This window comes from Thamnophis elegans, chromosome 8, assembly GCF_009769535.1.
Source record: "Thamnophis elegans isolate rThaEle1 chromosome 8, rThaEle1.pri, whole genome shotgun sequence".
In the NCBI taxonomy this organism is placed as follows: Eukaryota; Metazoa; Chordata; class Lepidosauria; order Squamata; family Colubridae; genus Thamnophis; species Thamnophis elegans.
In genome coordinates, this window is record NC_045548.1 from 3,109,896 (window position 1) to 3,116,275 (window position 6,380).

At 38.3% G+C, this 6,380-nt stretch overlaps 1 pseudogene; it reads left to right on the forward strand.

Annotated features, from left to right (window-relative positions):
* LOC116512515 overlaps positions 1 to 5,724 on the forward strand; it is a 48,594-nt pseudogene extending 42,870 nt beyond the window's left edge.
* Positions 5,725 to 6,380: the final 656 nt, after the last annotated feature.

The following is a 6,380-nucleotide window of genomic DNA, read 5'->3' on the forward strand; positions in this document are numbered from 1 at the left end:
TTGGCAACTTTAAGACTTGTGGACTTCAACTCCCAGAATTCTCCAGAGCTGGCTGGAGAATTCTGGGAGTTGAAGTCCACAAGTCTTAAAGTTGCCAAGTTTGGGAACCACTGCCCTACAATAAAATGCCTCCTTCCCCCTGTTAATAATTTCTTTGTTTTTTTCCTTTCTTTTAGCCTTCCCCTGAAATACATAGTAACATCCATTCAAGATTCCAAGCCTTAAATCAAGAAATCAACAAACCCACAAAAAATGCTTTGCTAAGTAGTGTCAATCAATTATATGGGGATAAATCGGTGTCTTTTCAAAGAGTGAGTGTCACCCTTAGTTTTAGTAGTGAGAATGTATTATGTAATAATTATGTATTGTTAAATTTGAGGTAACCTATTGCTATCTTCTATTAAACCAAAATTTTACCTATAAGGACTTCTCAGAATCAATGAAGAAATATTATAAAGTTGAGCACAAAGAGTAAACTTCAAGAAACTACAGACAACGCAAGAAAGGAGATCAACGCGTGGATTGAACAGCAGACAGCAGGTAAAGACCAAATAATTAGCCAGGCATTTATAAAGAAGTTGGCTTCCCTTATCCTTTTTCCTGCATTTTACAATATCTAATTGATAGATTTAATACGGAATATAGTATGTTTTACAACAGTGGTGGGATTCAAATAATTTAACAACTGGTTCTCTGCCCTAATGACCAGCGGGTAGGTGGGGCTCGGTGGTCATGTGACTGGTGGGCGTGCCAACTCACGTCACTCAGATCGATGGGGCGCTTCGCCTTAGTTGTTACAATGGTAATAAGGGGTAACCGGAGAGGCATTTTGTAAGCAGGGGAATAAAGAGTTAGGCTAGAAACACACCAGAATGTTTCCTTCTGCCTTCCTTACAGGATTAGCCCTGTAAAGTGGGAAAAAAAACAAAAATAAGATTCTTCCAACAATCAGTTCTCTGAACTACTTAGAAAGTTACCAACCGTTCTCCCAGATAGGTGCAAACTGGCTGAATCCCACCACTGGTTTACAATGTGAAGAAGCAAGAAGCAAGTGTGAAGTGGAACTGGTATAAGAGCTGTATTAGGCTATAATTTGCTTGGGGACAGAGGGAATATACAAAATGCTTCCTGGAAAATAAAGATTGTGAGAAAGGATTATGAAATACTAATTGCTTCCATCCTGAATGCCACTCAAAGGAGCTACTGGTTTTAAGCATAAAAGTGCACATGAGAAAACTAAGTGAAGTTGTTTTAAAGCAGGATTTTAGTCGGCAATAAGCACCACAACTTGAACAACGAAAGTCTTTATGTGAAGAAATAAGCTCATAAAAATATCATGCAGACAAGCACAGACACACTTAAATATAAAAATGGCATTTCTTAAGTGATTATTTTAGTTTATATTTCCACCTGTATATTTTGTCCTGTGAATAAAGATGCAGAAACATTATTTTTCTCATTCAATTCCGTGATAAGGTAAATCCTCAACCTGTTGAATGAGGGCTCCATAAATCCCCTCACCCCGGCTGATCCTGGTGAATGTACTATACTTCAAGGCAACTGGTTAAACAACTTTTTAAGAAAGAAGGACACCACAGAACAACCTTTCAGGCTGAACAAGGTAAATTATTATTTAATTTTGTATGACACAAAATAAGGCTTTGAAAATCACAGTATTCGCTATCTTCTCCAAGGAATGATCAGCGCACTATTCAGTGGTGGTTTCAAAAATTGTTCGAACCTACCTGTGGTGTGGGCCTCCTTTGTGGGAGTGGCTTGCCACCCATGTGACCGATGGGAGTGGGCTTGCCGCCCATGTGACCGGATATGAAATGCTGACCGACACGTGTCAGAACCACCTTAAATTGCATCACACACAGCACTGGCATGCATAAGAAATGGATGTCAACTTGGTTTTTAAAAGGCATCTTTGGTTTGCGTTGAAACAACTTCAACACACGCAATGTTCCTGATTGCACCACAAACGCAGTAGTCATCCTTACCTTTCACAGAGGCACTGAGTTTTATCAGTATGAGCATGATAGTGTAGAATAATCATATCCAAGGACCAGTGGTGGGTTTTCAAAACATTTGGGAACCTCTTCTGTAGGTGTGGCCTGCTTCTGGGTCCACTGGTCGAACCTCTTCTAACCGGTTCGGTAGATTTGACGAACCGGTTCTACCGAATAGGTGCGAACTGGTAGGAACCCACCTCTGCACTATTGCTACCCATCAGCTTAAAAGCTTAGGAGGCATTGTGTGACACATTCAAAAGTAAGTGGGACCAATAGATTATTTAGGCAACATCCCAAACATTGCCAAAAAAAAACACTATGCGCCATGGTGGCACAGTGGTTGGAATGCATACTGCAGGCTACTGTGCATTCCACTGCCATGAGTTCGATCCTGATTGGCTCAAGGTTGACTCAGCCGTTCATCCTTCTGAGGTCTTGGAAATGAGGATCCACAGTGTTGCAGGCAATATGCTGACTCTGTAACCACTCAGAGTGTTCTGAAAACCACTACGGAGCAGGTATATAAGTCTAAGTGCTATTGCTAAATGCTTTTGGCCCCATTCACTCTGAAAATTTTTGGAGGTCAGCATGCAAATCTCATTCATACAAAATATCTCTACCTCTTCCAGAGCACAAGTAGGCCAATACAGATTATGTTCCAGCATGACAAATTTTAACTGGAAGTATATGATGAATTACAGACCCAGATCCTTGAACTCCAGTATATCGGGAATGATTTCAGCATGTTTATACTGCTTCCTGATGACATCAATGATGACAGCACTGGCTTGGAAATGGTAAACGGCTTACATTAAAGGAAAAAATAGTTTTTGGGATTTTTATCCCAGATGTTTACTGAGTTGTCTTTAATGCTTCCCCTTTGACCTGTTTTGTATCAGAAATCACTGAATTATTTAACATTTATGACACTTGTTTAGTTAGATATTAGATTTGTATTAAACAGAAATGACCCTTAATCATTTGGAGGAAGAAATTATGTCGTTTAGTTATTTTACATATGAAATCATACAGTACAAAAAAAGAGAAAAGGAAAAAATATATATAATCCATCAAAAGTCCAAGATCCTTAGTTGAAAAATGAAGTGTTCTGTCTATTGAGCATTTTTGAGTACATTTCACTGAAAAAAACAGTATATTTCTCCTATCTAAATGTAATAAATCGATGGTTTATTATGTATGGACGCTACACAAAGGCCTTCATAAATGTCATATAATTGGTTTCAGAATCCATATGGTATCAAAGAATGGGATAAAGAGACTACAATCCTATTCTCTCTTCTAAGTAATCTGGGTGACCTTGTACAGTTTACACTGTAGAGCTTTTATAAGTGAGAAACTTGTTACAGGATAGCACATATAAATAAATAAATAAATAAATAAATAAATAAATAAATACATACATACATACATACATACATAGCATGAGTCCTGTTAATATTAGTCTGCTGCTAGCAAATTTGCTACTGATTTCTTTGGGGAAAGCATTTGTAATTAACTTCCATCCTCCTTGTTTGATTATTTGACTAATACCCCCAAATGTCCATTACATTAAATTCATTATTTTAGTAATGAATATGGCAAGTTGGATAAAAAGGCTGGTGGGTGTAGCTTCCCCTCTCTTCTCCATCGCAGCATGGAATATCCCACTGATCCATCTATCAAATCTTCTAAGTACCTAAACTTCATAAAAACCACATTAGAAATTGTGATGCATGAATTTTGTAATACAGCCAAAGAGAAACCAATAAGCACTATACATCCCCTTAAGAGAATAAATCTCGTATAAGAACCAGCAGTGTAAAAGTAATGGGACCCAGTAGGTATTAGCACTGTGAGAGATGGATTATGACGTTGCTGGTTACATTATCTGCTGCCATATTCACCGTCCCACAAAACCTTTCTCTCTTCTAAGCGGTAGCAGGCAATCTGATCCCATGTAAAAGGAATGAGGAGGTATTCACTGATGTGACTTGGAAATTTTGCATAATACCCTAAACATTCACAATGTAGCAGGGCACACTTTATTAATAGTAATTGAACATGAACTATTATCTAGTAGTAAAACTATAGAATAATTAGGCGTCTTAATCTCACACTTTGCCAGAGACAAAAATCTGCCTCCATTTGAACCAAGGCATTTTAGCATAGTTGCAGCCTTATACTTTAGAAAGTAGATTCCACCATATTTGAAAACAAACTTCACTGAATCGGGACAACTTAAGGACAGATTCCAGCTCACTTCCTACAAAATAACATTTTACGTGTAATATGTCTTTGTTCTTTTTTTATCACGTAGAATTTCTTCAAGAAAAAACATAGATTTGGATGAGAAAGTACAGGTACTTACATCCTGGATTTAAATAGGCTACAATTGAAATAGTACTTATTAATATTTATGATATTCTGAAACATCTGTTGTATTAATGACCGTTTGCCCCTTCAAAATAATCTTGAGAAACTAGTAAGCTAGTCAACAAGCTATTCTTGAATTATATATAATTGAAATTGTGGCTTAAATTCAATGGTCTGTAACCTGCATTAGTCTTCCTCATTTGATTTATAGATACGCTGGGTATTTATAATCAGTTTCATTTTTTAAGCCCCATTTTTTTCCTGCTAACGCAGTAACTTTGCTGATAACATTGAAAAGCTTATATTTTTACACTACATACTAACAGGATTTATTCTGCATAGCTTAAGGCAGGACTATCAAACTCACATCGGGACTTTTTTCCTCTTCGCTAACCGGCATGGATGTGGCCAGAATGTGATGCATCTGGCCCATGGGTTAAGGCAGTGGTTCCCAAACTTGGCAACTTTAAGACTTGTGGACTTCAAGTCCCAGAATTCTCTGCTGGCTGGAGAATTCTGGGAGTTGAAGTCCACAAGGTCTTAAAGTTGCCAAGTTTGGGAACCACTGGGTTAAGGCATCTGTACTTCATCATAACAGAAAGCTTTCACTATTAGCATGAGCCGAGGTGGCGCAGTGGTTAGAGTGCTGTACTGCAGCCACTTCAGCTAACTGTTATCTGCAGTTCGGCGGTTCAAATCTCACCGGCTCAGGGTTGACTCAGCCTTCATCCTTCCGAGGTGGGTAAAATGAGGACCCAGACTGTGGGGGCGATATGCTGACTCTGTAAACTGCTTAGAGAGGGCCGAAAGCCCTATGAAGCGGTATATAAGTCTAACTGCTATTGCTAACTGCATGCAACTACGGAGTGAGGGCCTTTTCCAAAGTGATAACTGCCTGATTTTCTTTGTGTATCTTTCTCAAATTATTCTAGTTGGAAAACAAATTAACTTATGAGGCCGTCTCCAAGTGGACGAGTCCCAACGGAATGGAAGAAGTTGAAGCAAATGTTCATCTGCCTAAGACGCAATTAAATATCCACTATGAACTGAAATCATTGCTGACCAACATGTGAATAACAGATGCCTTCAACGCAGAAACGGCTGATTTCACTGGGATTCTGCGGAAAGCCACCTGGTGTATCCCAGATTTTTCATAAGTGCTTTGTTGACATCAATGAAGAAGGAACAGAAGCAGCTGCTTCAGCTGCTGGTACCATAGATGGCCGAAGTGACCAAGGGGCAATTTTATTTGCAGCTGATCACCCGTTCCTGTTTTTCATCAGGCACAACAAAACTAAAAACATCCTCTTTTGGGGAAGATTCTGCTCCCCTTGAAAAATTTCAAACCCAATGTTAGCAAATAGAAAGGAAGTTACAGCATAGGGTTTTTTTATTGATATTTCAGAAAAAAGTCAAGTCATGTTTATTGCTCCAGGAAACAGGAAACCGCAAGCAACAGTTGGTTTTTATTTTGTCATTTTGAAAAAAAGTTTTTTAATGTAACAAAAGATCTAATTTGATGCCATTATTTCCTCTAATGGACTTTTTTTTTGTAGAGATGTATGGAAATATGATGAGAAAAATAATAAAATTAATTTCACACAATCCTGCATACAAAAAAGAATTATCTTTCATAGTCACCAAAGTGAAAACAACAGCTTGCAACCTGTCAAATAAATACAAGTACATTTAGTGATCATTCAAAGTTACAATAACACTAGTGACTTATGGGTTTTTTTCATGCTTACAATGTTACAGCACTGAGACATAGAGAGGGTTTAGACAGAGTGTCTTTTGTCTTGCCCTGGTTAGGATTTCTTAAGCAAATCCACTGCACTTTCAACATGAAGCCAGAAAAACGGGACTTTTTAAAAATGCCCCGGGACACGGGACAAATTGTTAAAAATCGTGACTGTCCCGCCAAAATCAGGACGTCTGGTCACCTTAGCTATAGGGCACTGCATACCAGAACAACTAGACACAAGGACAGTT